This window comes from Microcaecilia unicolor, chromosome 10 (genome assembly GCF_901765095.1).
Source record: "Microcaecilia unicolor chromosome 10, aMicUni1.1, whole genome shotgun sequence".
NCBI lineage: Eukaryota > Metazoa > Chordata > Amphibia > Gymnophiona > Siphonopidae > Microcaecilia > Microcaecilia unicolor.
Genome location: NC_044040.1, coordinates 8,234,595 through 8,256,271, shown reverse-complemented (window position 1 = coordinate 8,256,271; position 21,677 = coordinate 8,234,595).

Below are 21,677 nucleotides of genomic sequence, written 5' to 3'. Positions count from 1 at the left end.
TTGGTTTTTCCAAAAATGAGACGGGCTGCGGTGTTCTGGGCTGTTTGGAGTTTTTTAATGGTCTGTTCTTTGCATCCTACGTACAGAGCGTTGCAATAGTCCAGGTGACTTATCACTAGTGACTGTACTAGGGTGCGGAAGACGTATCTTGGGAAAAAAGGTTTTATTCTTTTGAGTTTCCACATCGAGTAGAACATTTTTTTTGTTGTGTTCTTCACGTGGGTATCAAGTGTGAGGTTTCGATCAATAGTGACTCCCAGAATTTTCAGATTTTCTGAGATGGGGAGTGTGCAGTAAGGTGTGGTTATGGTAGGGTAGTTGTTTGTGTTGTATTGGGAAGTGAGAACCAGACATTGAGTTTTTTCCACGTTCAGTTTTAACTTGAATGAGTCCGCCCAAGAGTGCATGATTTGGAGGCTCTGATTGATCTTGTTGGTTATTTCGTTTAGGTTACTTTTGAACGGGATGTGGATCATAGCGTCGTCCGCATATATGTAGGGGTTAAGGTTCTGAAGTTCCACTGTATGTATGTATATATATATTTATTGATTGATTAATGAAAAACTTGATATACCACCAAATACCCCCCCCCCCAAAAAAAAAGAAACTAAATGGTTTACAGTAAAATTCTTCAATAAAATAACATTGAAAAAACTTCATTTTAGATAGGACAGAAGACAAACAATCATACAAGACCATACATGAAACCAAAACAAGCATCTAACCTAAAAGCTATGTGCCAAGGACTATATCGTCAACCGAAAATTGAAAAAGTATTAAAGGTTTGTTGAAAATAATGATCTTTTACGAGAACTTTACACCTTTGAAAGGACAGCTGAGTACGTAAAGTACCTGTAAGACTATTGCAAAGTGAAGGAGCCAAACAAAAGAAGGCAGAATTTCTAGGATTAGGTATAACCAATCTGTTCGAGTCAAGAGATCCAAGTTGACGAGCAGGGGTATAGGAAATAACCAGATTAGATAGATGTAAAGGAACTCGAAAGAGAAGGGCGCCCATCTTTCGAAACAAATCGGGAGATGGGCGTCCTTCTCCCAGGGTTGCCCAAATCGGCATAATCGAAAGCCAATTTTTGGCATCCTTAACTGCTTTCCGTCACAGGAATGACCAAAGTTTATGGGGGTGTGTCGAAAAATAGCTAATCTAGTAGAAGAACGATGTTTGAACCACAGCTGTTCCGCATGTTGAAGTCTGCATTTTTGAAAGCGAAGGCCCTGGTGATACCAAGGATTTCTCTTACGAACATGTTGAGTAATTTGAACTCAATGGGGCAATTGAGTCCAGAGCTGCTGAAATGGAATCATTCCATGATTCCGCTTGTTCATTCACCGAGAGAGTGAGATACTGAGGAGGAAAAAAAGTGAATAATGGCAGGGACCTATCCGAATTGATATGAGCAAGACTGATGTGGAGGATATGAAATGGAATGGTTAGTATGTAGATGCTCGGTCAAGTAATGAAATTTAAAACTAATAAGAAAATGATCTGTCCAGGCTAATGACCGAGAAGAAAAAGAATCAAAGCAAAAGGGAGCTGAAATAGAAGAAATCACCAAATCCAAAGTGTGCCCCACCCTGGTGTGTCGGAAAAGTTACCAACTGAGAAAGGTTTGTCATCCAAGAAAGTTGAGAATGATTTCACCATGGGTGAGAAGGAAGTATCCATGTGAACACTGAAATCCCCCAAAATGACACCATGAGGAAAACGAACAATGGCCTCAGCAAAGGTTTGCAGCAAGATGTCCCAGAAACGAGCATCAGAGGAGGGGGAGAGGGGTCGATATCTGGATTTATAGCTAGCTTGCTACACAAGGAGCAAGAAAAACAGATACTTGTATGAATACCATAGAAAAATTGCATAAGCACGCAATCACAAATGTAACAACACACAATATGATAACGTGAGAGCTACTTAGAAAGATGAATAGACATTGCCAAGTATTACAAAGACCGTAAACTTGCAAAAACAGACATATTGTATGGAAGTGTTTCTCAACTCGATCCTGGAGTACCCCCTTGCCAGTCAGGGTTTCAGAATATCCACAATGAATAGACACGAAAGAGATTTGCATAAAATGGAGACTGGTGTGGGCAAATCAATGTCATGTCTATTCATTGTGGAAATCCTGAAAACTTGACTGGCAAGGGGGTATTCCTGGACTGACATGGGAAATGCTGTTGCATGGCATTGTTTTGTAATGAAAGTCTAGCTAGAAAGTGGTAATGTTTATATTCTGGGGGGGAAATACTGAACTGAGGCCCAGATGCATGAAAGACATTGGTAATTCCCGTTCCCTACCGATTCCATAGCGAATCGGTAGGGAACGGGAATGCATCAACGATAGGGAATGCAAATGAGCTACTCGTTGTAGCTCACTTGCATTCTCTAGTCCTTCGGTACCTGAGTCGGAGAATCGGGACGTCCCTTTAGATTAGGCTCCTCTTCCTGGTCTCTTCAGCCAATCAAAGCGGGCTTAGCTGGCTGTTGTCAGCGAAACGCGCTCTGATTGGCTGAAGAGACCAGGAAGAGGAGCCTAATCTAAAGGGACGTCCCGATTCTCCGGCAACCAGGAAAATAGAAAAATTTCGCTGTGGAGGGGTAAGTGGCGCGGCGAAGACTCTCAAGAAGGGGGAAAAAACACGAGCGCCGGCAGAACAAAAAACTGCAAAAAAAAAAAAGACGTCTCTCAGAAGCGCAGGGAGAGTACGTCCTTAAAGGACGCCCCTCACATGCGCTCCCTGCTTTTTTCTTTTTTCTCTTTTTTGGGGGCCCTTTTCCTTTCCGATTCCCTCACAGGAGCCCTAACAAGAGGTCAGACATCTCGTTAGGGTTCCTATGGTAAGGGAATCGGAAAAACGGTAGTGCATCTCATTATAATGGGCTGCAACGGTAGTGCAGCTCATTATAATAGCTTTTCAAACATAGGGTTACCATATGGCTCCAGAAAAAGGAGGATGGATTGAGCCAGCCGGGTTTTACTTCCATTGCTTTCCATTGAAAGCAATGGAAGTAAAACCCGGCTGGTTCAATTACTTCCATTGAAAGCAATAGAAGTAAAACCCGGCTGGCTCAATCCGTCCTCCTTTTTCTGGAGCCATATGGTAACCCTATTCAAACATTTGCATTCCGTTTTCGTTGCCTGCTACCGTGGCAGGGAAAATGCCCTTAGTGCATGCCCGGGGTGAACTACTTGCGTTTTAAACTGGCTGGAACCAGTTTAAAACGCAAGTTGTGGGCTCGTTAGGTTTTGTGCATCTGGGCCTGAGTCTAAAATGAAACTTAAATATCATTCCTGATGGGGACTTAACATTAAAAGGCCTAGTTACAAAGCTGATAATGCAGGTTACTATGCTTTGCATTTTGTACACTAAAGGGGGATGTTATCACGGTGTGGTAAAAGTCAGACTTTTACTGCACCTTAATTTACCACGAGGAAAAGAAGCCCTTATACAGAAGCATGGCTCCTAGCAGTATTACCATGAGATTACCACTAGGGGTCACCAGTGCCATTTTGAACCTGGTGCTAGAAAGGGCAGGTGCAACTGGGAATCACTCCTGCCTGACTCCACTAGGGACCAGGGATTTGTTTTAAGGTAGGCCCACGGGTGCCTTTTGGAAGAGGTGGGAAAGGGAGGAGCCAAGTAGGTGGGGGTTTCCATACTTGGGGTGGTCTTTTTGTGGGGGAAGGGGACTTCCAGCAGAAAGATTCAGGATGGGGAGGGAATTCATATTGGAGGGTTTGTATTGGGTGGGGGGAGCATTATTTGGGAAGGAAGCCTCAGGAGGTGGTTTGTGCTGGGGGGTCAGGGTGCATCACACAGGCCCAGGTGTAATAGAGTTTGCAATGTTCAATGCAAGTTATGGAACTTACAGTGGGGGAAATAAGTATTTGATCCCTTGCTGATTTTGTAAGTTTGCCCACTGACAAAGACATGAGCAGCCCATAATTGAAGGGTAGGTTATTGGTAACAGTGAGAGATAGCACATCACAAATTAAATCCGGAAAATCACATTGTGGAAAGTATATGAATTTATTTGCATTCTGCAGAGGGAAATAAGTATTTGATCCCCCACCAACCAGTAAGAGATCTGGCCCCTACAGACCAGGTAGATGCTCCAAATCAACTCGTTACCTGCATGACAGACAGCTGTCGGCAATGGTCACCTGTATGAAAGACACCTGTCCACAGACTCAGTGAATCAGTCAGACTCTAACCTCTACAAAATGGCCAAGAGCAAGGAGCTGTCTAAGGATGTCAGGGACAAGATCATACACCTGCACAAGGCTGGAATGGGCTACAAAACCATCAGTAAGACGCTGGGCGAGAAGGAGACAACTGTTGGTGCCATAGTAAGAAAATGGAAGAAGTACAAAATGACTGTCAATCGACAAAGATCTGGGGCTCCAAGCAAAATCTCACCTCGTGGGGTATCCTTGATCATGAGGAAGGTTAGAAATCAGCCTACAACTACAAGGGGGGAACTTGTCAATGATCTCAAGGCAGCTGGGACCACTGTCACCACGAAAACCATTGGTAACACATTACGACATAACGGATTGCAATCCTGCAGTGCCCGCAAGGTCCCCCTGCTCCGGAAGGCACATGTGACGGCCCGTCTGAAGTTTGCCAGTGAACACCTGGATGATGCCGAGAGTGATTGGGAGAAGGTGCTGTGGTCAGATGAGACAAAAATTGAGCTCTTTGGCATGAACTCAACTCGCCGTGTTTGGAGGAAGAGAAATGCTGCCTATGACCCAAAGAACACCGTCCCCACTGTCAAGCATGGAGGTGGAAATGTTATGTTTTGGGGGTGTTTCTCTGCTAAGGGCACAGGACTACTTCACCGCATCAATGGGAGAATGGATGGGGCCATGTACCGTACAATTCTGAGTGACAACCTCCTTCCCTCCGCCAGGGCCTTAAAAATGGGTCGTGGCTGGGTCTTCCAGCACGACAATGACCCAAAACATACAGCCAAGGCAACAAAGGAGTGGCTCAGGAAGAAGCACATTAGGGTCATGGAGTGGCCTAGCCAGTCACCAGACCTTAATCCCATTGAAAACTTATGGAGGGAGCTGAAGCTGCGAGTTGCCAAGCGACAGCCCAGAACTCTTAATGATTTAGAGATGATCTGCAAAGAGGAGTGGACCAAAATTCCTCCTGACATGTGTGCAAACCTCATCATCAACTACAGAAGACGTCTGACCGCTGTGCTTGCCAACAAGGGTTTTGCCACCAAGTATTAGGTCTTGTTTGCCAGAGGGATTAAATACTTATTTCCCTCTGCAGAATGCAAATAAATTCATATACTTTCCACAATGTGATTTTCCGGATTTAATTTGTGATGTGCTATCTCTCACTGTTACCAATAACCTACCCTTCAATTATGGGCTGCTCATGTCTTTGTCAGTGGGCAAACTTACAAAATCAGCAAGGGATCAAATACTTATTTCCCCCACTGTATATAATAGTGAGGTTTTTACATGCTTTGCATCTCATTACTATATAGCCATGGTAACCTTAATAACACTGCATTACTGCAGAGAAACCTACATAAGTATTACCATACTGGGAAAGACCAAAGGTCCATCAAGCCCAGCATCCTATTTCCAACAGTGGCCAATCCAGATCACAAATACCTGGCAAGATCCCAAAAAAGTACATAACATTTTATGCTGCTTATCCCAGAAATAGTGAATTTTCCCCAAGTCTATGGACTTTTCCTTTAGGAAGTCGTCCAAACCTTTTTTAAACTCTGCTAAGCTAACCGCCTTTACCACATTCTCTGGCAACGAATTCCAGAGTTTAATTACATGTTGAGTGAAGAAAACTTTTCTCCAATTCGTTTTAAATTTACTACATTGTAGCTTCATCACATGCCCCCTAGTCCTAATATTTTTGGAAAGCGTGAACAGATGCTTCACATCTGTGCTGGGCAGGCTTGTACGATCTGAGTCACGCATACAGCAATACAGTTTAGGATAGGCTGGAGAGAGCTTTGATGGAAACTCCAGTAACTTGGAACGTACGGATAGTGGCAGGCAGATTCTTATGGTCTGTGTCCCGCGTATTGCAGACAACATTGAGAGACGCCTGAGGCAGGACCATTGGCTTAAACACGGCCATGTCGAGTCTGTTAGTCCACACAATAAACTTTCTATTCAAGAGCGTTGCCCAGCATTTCCTTCTGAGTCACCTTCGCTGTTTCTCGTGTGATCACAAGCCTTAAAGGGTTTTTGTTCTTCTGTGTGCACGTCAAAGACACAAGGTCATACAGAATAGGAGGACTGCACGATCATTGCTGTTATACGGAAGGCCAGCTCTGGTGCGGGTGACACTATAGGCAAGAACATCGATAAGTACATAAGTATTGCCACACTGGGACAGACCGAAGGTCCATCAAGCCCAGCATCTTGTTTCCAACAGTGGCCAATCCAGGTCATACATACCTGGCAAGATCCCAAAAAAATACAAAATATTTTATGCTGCTTATCCCAGAAATAAGCAGTGAAATTTTCCCCAAGTCCATTTTGATACTGGTCTATGGACTTTTTCTTTAGGAAGCTGTCCAAACCTTTTTTAAACCCCGCTAAGCTAACCACCTTTACCACATTCTCTGACAACGAATTCCAGAGTTTAATTACACGTTGAGTGAAGAAAAACCTTCTTTGATTCATCTTAAATTCATCCTGCTGGTCCCTGGCCCTGGTTGTGTGTGGCCTTTTTGCAATCTCATTTGCACCTTGAAAGGTTTTCATATTTTGCATTTGCAAGGCCTTGAGCAAACACTTTGGGTTATTCTGGGTTACGGTTTTTTTGTTTGTTTAAAGTGTTTTCCGTCGGCTGGTGTTGTATTCTTTTTTTTTTGCATCTACATTTTATGTGTGTATATTTGTTTTTTGAGGATAAGGTCTCTTTTTTTATATATATTATGGAAATGGGTAGCTTTTCATTTATTTAATTCACAGCATTCTGGGCTGTGAAGGTTAATGTAGCCAACTTTTCTTCTTATAGATGTGCCAAAACACACCACAGATTAACCTACCTCATAAATACCAAATCATTCCTTTGTAACTTTTCAAAGCCACAACATTTCCCTTCAGCTGGGGATTTATGACAACATTATCATTTTTCATTTCTGGAACAACTTCTGGGATAAAATTTCTATAAGCTACATAACTTAGAACATATGTGTGTAGTTTTCAGAGCACGCAAACCTAGATGATTTTTAGATATAATATTAATTTGTTATGTGGCTAAAAGTACATGAGGATTGGTGAACTGCCAATGACTCGTGTCCATTTTTCAAAAAGTAGGAAGTCATTGAAGAAAGGGTCTATGCGGAAAAGGGACTTTTCTAAAATCATACAGCAGTGTATGCATGCATATGTGAAATGAGATTGAAGGGGGGCAGACTCAGGAAAAATGTCAGGAAGTATTTCTTCATGGAGAGAGTGGTGGATGCTTGGAATGCCCTCCCGCGGGAGGTGGTGGAAATGAAAACGGTAACGGAATTCAAACTTGCATGGGATAGACATAAAGGAATCCTGTTCAGAAGGAATGGATCCCTCAGGAGCTTAGCCGAGATTGGGTGGCAGAGCCGGTGGTGAGAGGCGGGGCTGGTGGTTGGGAGGCGGGGATAGTGCTGGGCAGACTTATACGGTCTGTACCAGAGCTGGTGGTGGGAGGCGGGGCTGGTGGTTGGGAGGCGGGGATAGTGCTGGGCAGACTTATACGGTCTGTACCAGAGCTGATGGTGGGAGGCGGGGCTGGTGGTTGGGAGGCGGGGATAGTGCTGGGCAGACTTATACGGTCTGTGCCCTAAAGGTATACACAAAAAGTAGTACATATGAGTTTATCTTGTTGGGCAGACTGGATGGACCGCACAGGTCTTTTTCTGCCGTCATCTACTATGTTACTATGTTATGTTACATATGTGAGTACATTGCTAATCATGTCTGAACATAGATACATGCTGTGTGGGAGCCCCTGCAGCAGAGTGGAGGATGGAGGAGGAGCTCCAGGATTTGTGAATACTACATAGAACATCGGTACATGCTTGTGCCTATCATGAAACCGGTGTAAATACGTCTGGTTTTGCATTTGTGCACATGCTGGATGTTTGTTTTTAAAACTACATATGCGTTTCTGCTGCATTTATAAAATATTGAAAAATATTCAATCAAGCGAATGTGTCCTAAATATATATATGGAACACATTTGCTTGATTGAATATATTTATTTATTTATTGCATTTGTACCCCACATTTTCCCACCTGTTTGCAAGCTCAATGTGGCTTACATAGTACCGTCAAAGGCGTTTGCACAGTCGGTGGATAACAAATACAAAAAGTTGTATAGTGATCATATGAGGTATAAGTGGAGGGTCAGAATGGATGAAGATTGCGTGTTGTCCTTTTCGATCATAGTCATTCTGTGTTGGTAGGTGAAGAGGGTTATGTGGGGTCGTTGGGATATTTATATCATTGCTGATAGTAGGGGGTAGTGCTTCAATATTGTATTTTCAATCCGTAGGCACAGGCAGGTTCCCTGGAGTCCTGCAGAGCTTGTCTGTCCCTCGCTATTGAAAATGTGATAGTGAAACAGCTCCACCCACTGGCAGGACTGTAAGTGGAGGACTCCCACTCAGCTTAGAGGGAACAGTGAGATAGATAGATAGATAGATAGATAGATAGATAGATAGATAGATAGATAGATAGATAGATAGATAGATAGATAGATAGATAGAGCTGTAACCCAGGTCTCACCCGTGTGCTAATTCTGTCCACAAAGCAGACAACAGTCAGTTCAATTTCACATTCAGGACCAATATCCCCTCACTCATCAGTTCCAGCACACATGAAGTCGAGCTTGGGAGTGGGTCAATGGTCCAGAATAGTGATCCAGGGGCTTGGGAGGTCAGATTCTCTCACCATTCTGGGTTCCACTCAGCTCTTCAGTCCAGGATCCACGCGGCACTCCAAAGGTTTTCTCACAAAACTTTATTTGCAAATCTGCTGCCACAAGCAGACTTCAACTTTAACCTTTTATCCCCGTACAGTCGCTTGATAAACTTAAAAGCACCTTAACATCCACCTTCAGCTATTCCCAGAGGGAACACCTTTGCCACTGCCCTCCTCAGGTGTATCTACAGGGGAATTCTAATTCAGGGCTGTTTGTTTCTCCCGCTCATGCCAGTCCTGTAGAGACATATTATCCACAAAGGCTGTACTCCTCTTAACACTGATTCAATTTTGCAGGCTCATACTCCCCTCAATCTGACCCTCCTCCAGCGGTGCCCCCACCTTTGGTCCACCCTGGTTCCGGACAAACTCCGCCTGGCTCCGGTCCCCTGCTCCCGGGCTGAGCCCTCATCTAACCACCCGTAGCATTCCCAGTTGCCACTTATTGGAGCCACTGGATCTCGCCAATTCTCAGGACTTCCCTCTCTCTCCTCCCAGTCAATGCCAGGGGATGTTCAGGCAACTCCAGACCTGCAGGCAACCAATGACCCCTCACCCCCCCAAAGGGCATAGTTTTAGCTTTACCTCTTTCCAAACTCCTCCCCCCTTGTCACTCTTTAGTACCAGGGCACTATCTCTCTGCGGTTTATTTAAAACTACTTCCCATAGGCTGGGCTTCCTCCCAGCCAGGGACATCCTACACTCCAGCCCTCTGGCAGGGACCTCCCTCTCCCCAGGGCTCTATCACTTTAGTAATATCCATTCCATTTTTTTTAAGCCATGTTCAGTTATCCAAAATATCTTCAAATCGAGGCCTTCCTGTTCTGTGAGTGGGGGTGGTGATCCATGGCAAGTCCTCTATGCTCTATGTTACATGCTCTACGCTCTGTTTTATATTCTAAGTTCCATGTGCTCTATTCTCTGTGTTCTGTGTTGTGTTCCATGTTCTGTTCTCTGTGTTCCATACTGTGTTCTATGCGTTATGCCTATGAGGAAAGGCTGAAGCAGTTAGGGCTCTTCAACTTGACGGCTGAGGGGGAGATATGATAGAGGTCTATAAGATAATGAGTGGAGTGGAACGGGTAGATGTAAGTCGCTTGTTTACTCTTTCCAAAAATACTAGGACTAGGGGGTATGCAATAGCTACAAAGTAGTAAATTTAAAATGAATCGGAGAAAATTTTTCTTCACTCAATGTGTAATTCGTTGCCAGAGAATGTGTTAAATCTAGTTAGCTTAGCGGGGTTTAAAAAAGGTTTGGCCATCTTCCATAAGGAAAAGTCCAAATACCATTATTAAAACGGACTTGGGGAAAATCCACTGCTTATTTCTAGGATAAGCAGCATAAAATATATTGTACGGTTTTGGGATCTTGCCAGGTTCTTGTAACCTGGATTGGCCACTGTTGGAAACAGGATGCTGGGCTTGATGGACCTTTGGTCTGTCCCAGTATGGCAATACTTATGTACTTAGGATTCTGAATTGAATCTTGCTACTCTTTAGGGTTCTAAATGTAGAGGAGTGTGGTAGCCGTGTTAGTCCACTCTTAAGGTTATCAATAGAAATCAAACAAAATAAAACATGGAAAAGAAAATAAGATGATACCTTTTTTATTGGACATAACTTAATACATTTCTTGATTAGCTTTCGAAGGTTGCCCTTCTTCATCAGATCGGAAATAAGCAAATGTGCTAGCTGACAATATATATAAGTGAAAACATTCAAGCATTACTATGACAGTCTGACAGGGTGGGAGGATGGGGTGGGTCAGAGGTATGCATGGGGACATCAAAGCATATCATTGATATTCTAACAGGATGGGTGTGGATAGGTGAGGGGTGGGGTGATCAACAGAGACATACAGCTTTATGGTTTATAATGGGCTATGAAACCCAGATCCTTGTTAAGTCCTTTCTGTTGGGTGTTAAAATATTCAATCATTCTGACTTCAAAGGTCTTACGTTCTTGTATGGTTTTAAAGTTACCTTTCAGGATTCTCACTGTGAAATCACTGGTACAGTGTCCTGGTCCTGTAAAATGCTGACCAACAGGCGTGGGAACCCTACTGGCACCAGTATTGTTCATGTGATGTCTATGTAAATTGAATCTTGTCTTAAGCATCTGGCCTGTTTCTCCAATATACATCCTTCGTTACATTTTTTACACTGAATGATATATACCACATTGGAAGATGAGCAAGTGAAAGATCCCTTTATGTTGAATATCTTTCCTTTGTGGATGACTTTGGGGTCCTGTGAAATATTTTGGCATAGTTTGCAACTGGATAAATTACAGGGAAGTGTGCCCTTCTGTTCCTTTTCAGTCTGTGATGGAAGTTTACTTCTGATTAGCTTGTGTTTTAAGTTGTGTGGCTGTCGGAAGGCCAGTACTGGTGGGGATGGGAATATCTCTTTCAGTAATTCATCCTCCTGGAGTATAGGTTGTAGATCTCTTATGATTTTCCTCAGTTTTTCCAGCTCTGGATTTTATGTCACTACAAGGGTAATTCTGTCTGTGGATTTTTTCTCCTTGTACTGTAGCAGATTCTCCCTGGGTGTTTTGAGGGAGGAGCCTTTCTGTTTGAAGGATGCACTCAGGCTTTTAAGGTGTCTGTCTCTGTCCCCTGGGTCAGAGCAGATACGGTGGTATCTTGTGGCTTGGCTGTAAATGATGGATCTTTTTGTATGTGAAGGATGGAAGCTGGAGTTGTGGAGGTAGCTGCATCTGTCTGTGGGTTTTTTGTATATAGATGTTTGTATACAGCCATCACTGATTGAGACTGTGGTGTCCAAAAAATTGACTTTTTCTGGGGAGTAGTCAATTTTGAATCTGATTGTAGGATGGTATGTATTGAAGGCAGAATAAAATTGTTTCAGAGTTTCTTCACCCTCCGTCCAAATCACAAAAATGTCATCGATGTACCGGTAGTATTTTAGAGGTTTGGTCTGGTGTGTATTCAGAAATGTCTCTTCCAGCTCAGCCATGAAAAGGTTGGCATATTGGGGTGCTGTCCTGGTGTCCATCGCAGTGCCCATTATTTGCAGATAGATATCATTGTTAAAGCGGAAGTAGTTGTGAGTTAAAATGAATTTGATTAATTTTGTAATAGTTTCTGGTGAGTATTGATGGTCCAGTGTGGACCATCTAAATGGAATGTTGCTATATACTTTGAAATTCTGCATGGAATCTTGTTATTCTTTAGAATTCTAGAATCTTGCTACTCTTTGGGGTTCTACATGGAATGTTGCTATTGTTTGGGTTTCTGCCAGGTACTTGTGACCTGGATTGGCCACTGTTGGAAACAGGATGCTGGGCTTGATGGGCCTTCGGTCTGTTCCAGTATGGCAACACTTATGTACTTAGGATTCTGAATGGAATCTTGCTACTCTTAGGGTTCTAAATGGAATGTTGCTATTGTTTGGGTACTTGTGACCTGGATTGGCCACTGTTGGAAACAGGATACTGGGCTTGATGAACCTTCAGTCTATCCCAGTTTGGTAATACTTATGTACATATGTACGTTCCATGCTCTATATTCTATATTCTGTGCTCTTATGTTCTGTGTTCCATGCTCTTTGCTCTATATTTTATGCTCTATTTTTTTATAATTAAGTGTAGTATATAAAAAGCCGTAAATAAACATAAACATCCTATAAAGTTCCACAGTATTTGCCAGAGAATCTACTATGGCTACACCCTCATTGGCATGATTTGTTAGGCTATTTGTGGAAGTGGTGTGGGGGGGGGGGGGGGCGTTTATGAATGTCCTGGAGAAACAATAAAATAAACCATCTTAGCAAATCATTTATCAGCGACCAAGCAGACTAGGCAAAAAGCTATGTAAAAGGTGAGGATGTCAATAAAATATAACTGGAAAGCAATGAGCATGAATGTTCCCAGTCTGAGCAACAAAGAGCAGAATCTGCAAACCCTGGTGTTAGAGGCAGACTTAGATTTTGTTGCTGGCTGAAAAGGTGGTGAAAAACAACCTAAATGCAGCTGAAATTCAGGGCAACTGCGGAAAGTTGGAAGCAATATAGATTGTCTTGGGGAGAGAAGACGGAACTTCTGTTCACACGGGGGGGTCATCTACAGACCTCCGTCACAAACAGAAAATCTTGCCCCCTTTTTCAATCCTGCCTTTTGTGACATGATTTGCTTGTGTGGACATGTGACCCTTCTGGTTACTTAAGTACATAAGTGTTGCCATACTGGGACAAACCGAAGGTCCATCAAGCCCAGCATCCTGTTTCCAACAGTGGCCAATCCAGGTCACAAGTACCTGGCAAGATCCCAAAAAAGTACAATACATTTTATGCTGCTTATCCTAGAAATAAGAAAGGATTTTCCCCAAGTCCATTTTAATAATGGTCTATAGACTTTTCCTTTAGAATGCCATCCAACCCTTTTTTAAACCCCGCTAAGCTAACCACCTTTACCACATTCTCTGGCAGCGGATTCCAGAGTTTAATTACACATTGAGTGAAGAAAAATTGTTTCTGATTCATTTTAAATTTACTACTTTGTAGCTTCATCACATGCCCCCTAGTCCTAGTATTTTTGGAAAGAGTGAACAGATGATTCACGTCTACCCGTTCCACTCCACTCATTATTTTATAGGTCTCTAGCATATCTCACCTAAGCGGTCACCTGGGTGTAGCGAGTATTGATGTATCATTGATTTGGCATCAATATTCCCTCTAAGCTGTGGTGGGTGGTGCTGCCAGTGGGTGGTGCTGTTTGAATATCACCTTTTCAATAGCAAAGGACAGGCAAGTTTTGCTGGGACACCAGAAGACCTGCCTTTCCATAGTGATTGAAAACATGATATTTAAGCATCACCCTCCCCCCCCCCCCCCCCCCCCCCCCCATCAACAAGAATGCACTTGGAGATTCCCGCACAACTTAGAGGGAACATTGTTTGACACTGATTTTCTTGAAACCTGTTCCCCCATATAATGGGCTATGTTTTACTGCATAAGAAAAGTGGCACAAATTTGAAGAAATGAAGGAATGGAGTTTAAAGAAATTATCCCTTTACAGCTGGTACAGCTCATGCGGTGATTGCAGTGAATCCACAAGTATCTAATGCTGTAGTTCCCAACTCTGCCCAGTAGCTTTGGATTTCAGGATATCCATCATGAATATGCATAATAGATATTTACATACTTTGATCTGGTTATTGTTTTGTTTTAACGTTTTAATTCCAGTGCATGCAAGATTGTCTCATGCATAATCATAATGGACAGCCTGGAAACCAGCCCAACTAGGGTGTTACTGAGGAGTGGGTTTCGAACCACGTGAGTAATTCTTTCGGGGAAGAAACTGTGTATCTTCTAAATAAAGACACTGACATTGCAGAAGGCAGAAATGTGACACTTGTCTGAGCTTCATTTTCAGCCAAGCAATGTATCTGATTTAGATGCCTTCGCCAGCTGCTGGGAAATCTGTGAATGAGAGACAGAGACTAATACAATTTCTTCAACTCCAACCCTGCTTCTATCAAAACATCAATGTCTCCCATGTTTTGGAGTTAATGCAAATTGTTGTTTTCTGTCACCCCTTGTTTGGAGTTAATGCAAATTGATGTCTCGAAAAACCTTAAGCCCGACATATCTTTGGTACTATTCCGCTTGCCCGTGAGAAATGAAAAGAAAATCGAAATGATTCCCCAATGGGATTCAGTGTTCCACACCTTGGAAATCTGCTTTTGATAGCCTCAGTGAAATCTTTCAATTTATAAACGCACGATAGTAATTGCTGATGCACATTTTGCTAATATATTATATATATATATATATATATATATATATATATATATATATATATATATGTATGTGTGTGTGTGTGTGTGTGTGTGTGTGAGAGAGACATGGGTGGCTGAAGGGGGACACGGGGAGAGATGGGTCGCTGGACATGGGTGGCTGGAGGGGGGAGGAGGGGAGAGGGAGGTGGGGAGGGGGTCCTGAGACCAGAGAGGTAGGGTGGGGAGGGGGGCCCTGCGAGAGGGGGGTGCAGGACCTGCGAGAGGGGGGCACACACTCACACTGTCTCTCACATATACTCTCTGACACACTCTCTGTCTATCTATCTCTCTGTCACACACTCACAGTCTCACACACACACAGTCTCACACACACAGACACTCTGTCTCTCATACACTCTCTCTCACACACAAACACACACGCACTCTGTCTCTCTCTCATTCTCTCTCTGACACACACACTCCATCTCTCAGACACACTCTGTCAAACATACACACTCCGAGGAAAACCTTGCTAGCGCCCGTTTCATTTCTGTCAGAAACAGGCCTTTTTTATTAGTATATATATATCAAATAACATCTGAGAATGAATGATGATCACATCAATTTCCAAAACAGCTGAGTTCCAGAGGCACAGGGATATTAAGGTGTCCTGCCCAAGGTTACCCAGGGAATCAGTTACAAGGGGGCCTTTGCATTTATTTATTTAATTATGGCATTTGTACCCCGCATTATTCCAAACAACTTTGCGTTCAGTGTGGCTTACATCAAACTACAATGCACTAAATCTTTGCACGTACAGGGCTGGATTCAGTAAATGGCACTCAACATTCAGCACCCAAAAAAATTGATTCTGAACGGTAGTGTATAACGGGCATTCCAAAATCGGCGACCTTTATAGAAAAGTGCGTAGCGCCGGAATTGCGCTGAACTGTGGGTGCGAGGAGCTACACCCACTGAACCCAGGTGAAAATTCTGGCGCAGAAGATGGGAGCAGATCCCCGAAATCTATAACACTACTTGCATTTTAAGGGAACATAATAAATATTCGTGAGAGAGATTTGCATGCACAGCCTCCACTGCATGCAAATCTCTTTCATGAATATTCATTGTGGAAGGGCCTGGGAAGAGCATGTGTGTGGCTCAGTGTGTTGGGCTGGAAAGTAGCAGTAAGCAGATATATTTTTGGACTATGTGGAAGGTGGGGATGAGGATTGTGGGGGAGTGTTGGTTGTTTGTGGGGAGGAGGGAGATGTGCAGATGAGGAGGCTGTAATGGGTGTGAGTGTGAATTTTACGGTACGTGTGTATGCACATCTTGGTGTACTGCATGTGTATGTGGGGGGGGGGGAGGAGAAGGGCAATGTGTATGTGAGGAGGCTACAAGGGGTGTGTGTGAGCGGATTATACAGTACAAGTATGTGTATATCTTGGTGTAGTTCATATAAGTGCATGGGTGAGGAGGAGGAGCCTAGTGGTTAGTGCACCGCTAAGTCACTGGATGGCAGTAAGGTCTCAGGCCAAAAATGGATGCGTTCCAATTGTTCATTTTGCTTCACGTCCATTTTCCGGCACAAAAAAACATAAGGCCTTTTTTTTTTCAGGCACGCATAAAATCAGCGTAAGGAGTTAGTTAGTAACACTTCTCAACTGCTGCTTCATCTCTACTGGTTTTCCACCACATTCAGAACCACAAAGGACCCCAAGTGTGAGAGTTTTTAAATATTATAGTGGTTGGACCGATATGTCTGTTTGCTTTTGGGATCCTGCCAGCACTTATGACCTGGATTGGCCACTATTGGAAACAGGATACAGTCTGTCCCAGTATGGCAGTGCTTATATTCTTAGGGCCCATCGAAGGGTTAATCCTGCCTTGGATGAATGAACAGACAGCAGGGGCTGACTGACCATTCGGGCAACCAATCATTGCCCAAGGACCAGAGGCTCCGCCTGGATGCTCAGCGCAATGCTGGTGATCTGGTGGCCACAGCTGGGGGGCAACATGTTCTTTCCTGCCTGGCCTGCTGAGCTGCCGCTATTCCCCTCCCCCCCCCCCACCTGCCCAGCACCAACGTATTTTAAAAATGGCGGCTGAGACTCCCTGCGGAAGTCTCGTGAAACTGTCAAGACCCGCGAGACTACCATGGGAAGTCTCAGCCGCCGTTTTGAAAACACGGTGGTGCTGGCAGGTGGGGGAATAGCAGCAGTGCGGCAGGCAGGAAAGAACACCCCCGCAGAGGCCACCAGACTACCAGGACCCCTCAGGTAGGGCATTGGCTGTGGCGGCAGGGGCAGTAAGGGGGTGTCAGATAGCGGCTCTGCAGGGAACCCAGACCACCCTCAGTCTGCCCCTGACAGACAGTCTGACTGTCAGAACAAGGCGCTTTCAAAACAATACTGTAAGACGCAGCCTTTCCAAATTTCACAGTACTAAAATTCAAAATATATTGCCCAGTAATGGCTTTGGTACTTTGATAAGAAAGAGCCCAGATGCTTTGCTCTTTGTTTAGCTGATATATAAATTTTGGTGCAGAGGCTACAAAAATTCTGCCCCGGGAAGACAGTGGAAATGTCATTAAACTGGCTAATATTTCTGATTTCCCAAGGCCTCCCCGACAATGTTACCACAGAGCAGTGGTGCTCGGAAAAAAAAAAATAAAAAGGGCTTCCAGGTCTGAAAGAGAGAATAAAATACAGAGTAACTGCACGAGAACTGGAACCGCCTTAGGTGAATCAAAGACTAATATACAGCACTCACAAGGACAGCGGAGATTTCCTTTCCTCGCTCTCTGTTTTCCTTTTTTAGAGCGATTCCTGTTATTACTTTAACCATCATTTTTATATGCATCAAAAAAAAACCAAGCAAACAAAAAAACACAGTTCTAAATGAGCAGCACAACGTATTGTATGTCAATAACCACTTTAATCCTCTCTGGATCGCAGCGTATACTCCATTTCAATCTACCCCAGCCTGAAATGAAAATCATCACATTTGTTGATAGCGTAGCCACTTTTCTATATAGATGTGTAAGATATTACATTCATGGAGATCTTTACCTCCTTATGAAAAGGGCGGCTATTTTCCACGCTTGATAGCTTGTGATATTCCCTAATGAAGGTTTATAGCGTAATTCTGCTGTATTAAACCCATCGCTCCTTCTTGTTAAAATAAAAGTCATAAAACAACTTTTTTTTTTTCCTTCCTCCTAGGAAATGCATTAGAGGTAGAAATGGAGAATGTGTGGATTGTCCGCATTTATTTCCCAAGCAGAACAGCGGTTTCATTTAAGCTAAGTAGTTATTGTCTGCTTAGCCAGGCAAGGGTTCAGTATTTAAAGGGGTTCTTTTACTAAGCCACGGTAAAATGTGGCCTGCGGTAGTGTGGGCCTGTGTTTTGGGCGCGATCCTTTTCCCTTTCCTTTTCGTTCCTTTTCCCTCATGCCTGGAATAGACTTCCTGAGCCTGTACGCCTAGCTCCATCTCTACCTGTTTTCAAATCTATGCTGAAAACCCACCTTTTCACCACTGCTTTTGGCTCCTAACCACTACTCAATTGCTCTCCCCTTGTTCCTTCTCACCCAGTACTTTCCTCACCCTTAATTGTCTTGTCTGTCTGTCTATTTTTAGATTGTAAGCTCTATCAAGCAGGGACTGTCTCTCTGTGTCAGGTGTTCAGCGTTGCGTGCGTCTGGTAGCGCTATACAAATGTTAAAATAATAATACTACCCTGTTTAAAAAGGCATACCCTTCCGATCCAACTTAAATGCCTGATCTCAGCTACACAAGAAAACTAAAGCACGTAATGGACATAACACAACTCTTCCGCTCTACGATTCCTAATGTGGCTGTGCCATATGGACTTTATCTTACCACAACATCACATTGTATTTGTTCACACCGGAATCTGCAAACGCCTCTCCGGTACTATGCAAGCCACATTGAGCCTACAAATAGGTGGGAAAATGTGGGATACAAATGTAATAATCCGTTTATTTATGCTGATGACGTCACAATTTATATTCGATTTAGAAAAGACTTGTCTGAAATCGCCAATTTAATCAGGATAAGCCTGAGTACAATGGACGGTTGGGCTAACTCATTTCAATTGAAACTGAATACTGACAAGACTCATTGCCTCATTCTATCCTCTCAGCATAACAAGTATAAACCTACAACTTTAAATATCCCCAACTATTCCCTCCCCATTTCGAATAGCTTAAAACTACTTGGCGTCACAATTGATCGGAACCTGACCCTGGAAACCCAAGTAAATTGTACCACAAGAAAATGTTCTACTCAATGTGGAAACTTAAACGTATTAAACCTTTTTCCTCAGAGATGTTTTCCATAAATTAATTCAATCAATGGTATTGAGCAATTTAGATTATTGCAATGGAATCTACGCAGGATGTAGAGAACATTTAATCAAGAGACTTCAGACCGCCCAGAACACAGCAGCGAGACTGATTTTTGGTAAATCTAAATTCGAATCTGCCAAACCCCTTTGAGAAAGTCTACACTGGCTTCCCATTAAGGAACGCATTGCCTTCAAGGTTTGCACCTTGATTCACAGGATTATTTATGGAGAAGTTCCTGGATACATGCTTAATCTAATTGACCTCCCACCCAGAAACAGTTCCAGTTCTTCCCGATCCTTCCTAAATTTACACTACCCAGACTGCAACGGCCTCAAATACAAGTCTACCTACGCATCCAGCTTCTCCTTCATAGGAACACAGTTATGGAATGCAGTACCTAAAATCTTAAAATTAACTCAGAACCATCTAAATTTCAGGAAATTACTGAAGACCACCCTGTTTTTGAAGGCTTATCTTCACAACTCAACTTAATTTACCTCTTCCTGTTACAGCAAATTCCATGGAACCTTACCTTTATTATTCACTCTTATTATCTCTGTTGTTCTTTACGATATCTATACGTTTACCAGTGGCGTAGCCAAGGGTGGGCCTGGATGGGCCTAGGCCCACCCACTTTGGGCTCAGGCCCACCCAATAGCAGCACACCTATGATGTGGCTGGCAGGGATCCCCGAGCCCCACCAGCCGAAAACTCCCCAAAACCGTCCCCCCTGCATACCAGCCTTCCTTCTGATGTATTCCCGCACATGTGGATACAGGAAGTTGCATCAGAGGGAAGACTGTGGGGCCAACATGAGCAGTGTGTATTGGTTGATGCTCGCTGCCGGTGAAAATCTGCTATTTAAAAGGTATGCGGGGTAGGGGGATGTTTGAGAGACATATGACATGCAGGCAAGACAGTGAGAGACAAAATCACTTGTGGGACAGGACGGAGTTCTGCCCACCCATCTTGGGCCCAGGCCCACCCAAATGTGGGTGTCTGGCTATGCCCCTGACGTTTACTATTTTTTATTACCTTATTATGTTATTTTACTGAACTGTAGTTTGACCTATGGTCTTGTAAGCCACATTGAGCCTCCTATTGGTAGGAAAATGTGGGGTATAAATGTGTTAAATAAATAAGTAAAATAAAAGGCTCTTTTTAATGGGGGCAGTAAATGGCCATGCACTAGAATTAAAAGTAGCAGGCGGCTATTTACTGCCTGAGCCCTTACCGTCACCCGTTGATCTAGCAGTAAGGGCTCACGCGCTACACATGTGGTAACCATGCAGCACGCACCAATGTGGCCGCTCTGCCGATTACCGCTGGCAACTTCCCCCGCTGTAGAAAATAGAAAAATATTTTCTACCGCGGGAAACAGCCCTCACCAACTTCAAAATTACCGCTGGGTGGGCATGCTAGGCGGTAGTGTCGATTGGGCGTGTCCTACGCTCACGGTAGCCCTACAGCGAAAAGGCCCCAAAGTGATTTAAACGGCCGGAAGAGGCTCCTGGCTGCTTAAATCACTCACGCGGGGCTATTCACTGACATTCAGTGGTTAATGGTGCTAAATATCAGAACTGACCGCTAAAATGAAAGCCGGCGGAGTCTGCCCTTCTGCAGTTAAGTGCCAATATTCAGTACCAAGGGGGTCCTTTACTAAAGCCGTGGTAGCGTTTTTAGCTCACGGTAGAAATCAGCTGGTGGTAAAGGCCGAGAGACGCATATGAATATAATGAGCAGCTTGGGATTTTGAGCTAAAAACGATACCTTGGCTTAGTAAAAGTCCCCATACGTTAAGCAGCTAAATCGCACCACATAAAACACAGTCCTATCTTTATGCAGAGTTACTTAGGGGTCCTTTTACCAAACCGCTTATATTAGGCTTGCGCCGGGCCAGTTTTTACTGCACCTACCAAAAACAAATGGGCCTGTGGTAAAAATGAATCCAGCGTGCACCCAAAACCAGAGCCCTTAACGCCACCCATTGATCTAGAGGTAAAGGCTCACGCGCGGTGACCGATCAGCACATACCAACTGCTGATTCCTGCCGGAACTGGTGCACATAGGAAGAAATAAATAATGGTAACAACATGGTGAGACGCAGAAGGAGAGACTTGGGGGAGGGGCACGATCCATTTGCATGCTACAGTAATGTGGAAGGGCATAATCGAACTGGGCGCCCATCTTTACAGGCGCCCCGGTGAAGGGGCGGGGCATCCCGTATTATCGAAACAAAATGGGCGCCCATCTTTTGTTTTGATAATACAGTCGGGGCCAGCCAATTCTCAACATTTAGGTCAACCGAAATGTTGAGATCGCCGACCTTAGAGATGGCCAGCCTCGGTTTTCGCCTATAATAGAAACCGAGGATGTCCATCTAAAAACGGCCAAATCCAAGCCCTTTGGTCATGGAAAGAGCCAGCATTCATAGTGCACTGGTCCCTCTCACATGCCACGACACTAGCCGAGCACCCTAGGAGGCACTCCAGTGGACTTCACAAATTGATCCCAGGTGCATAGCTCCCTCACCTTGGGTGCTGAGCCCCCCCCCCCAAAAAAAAAAACCAAAA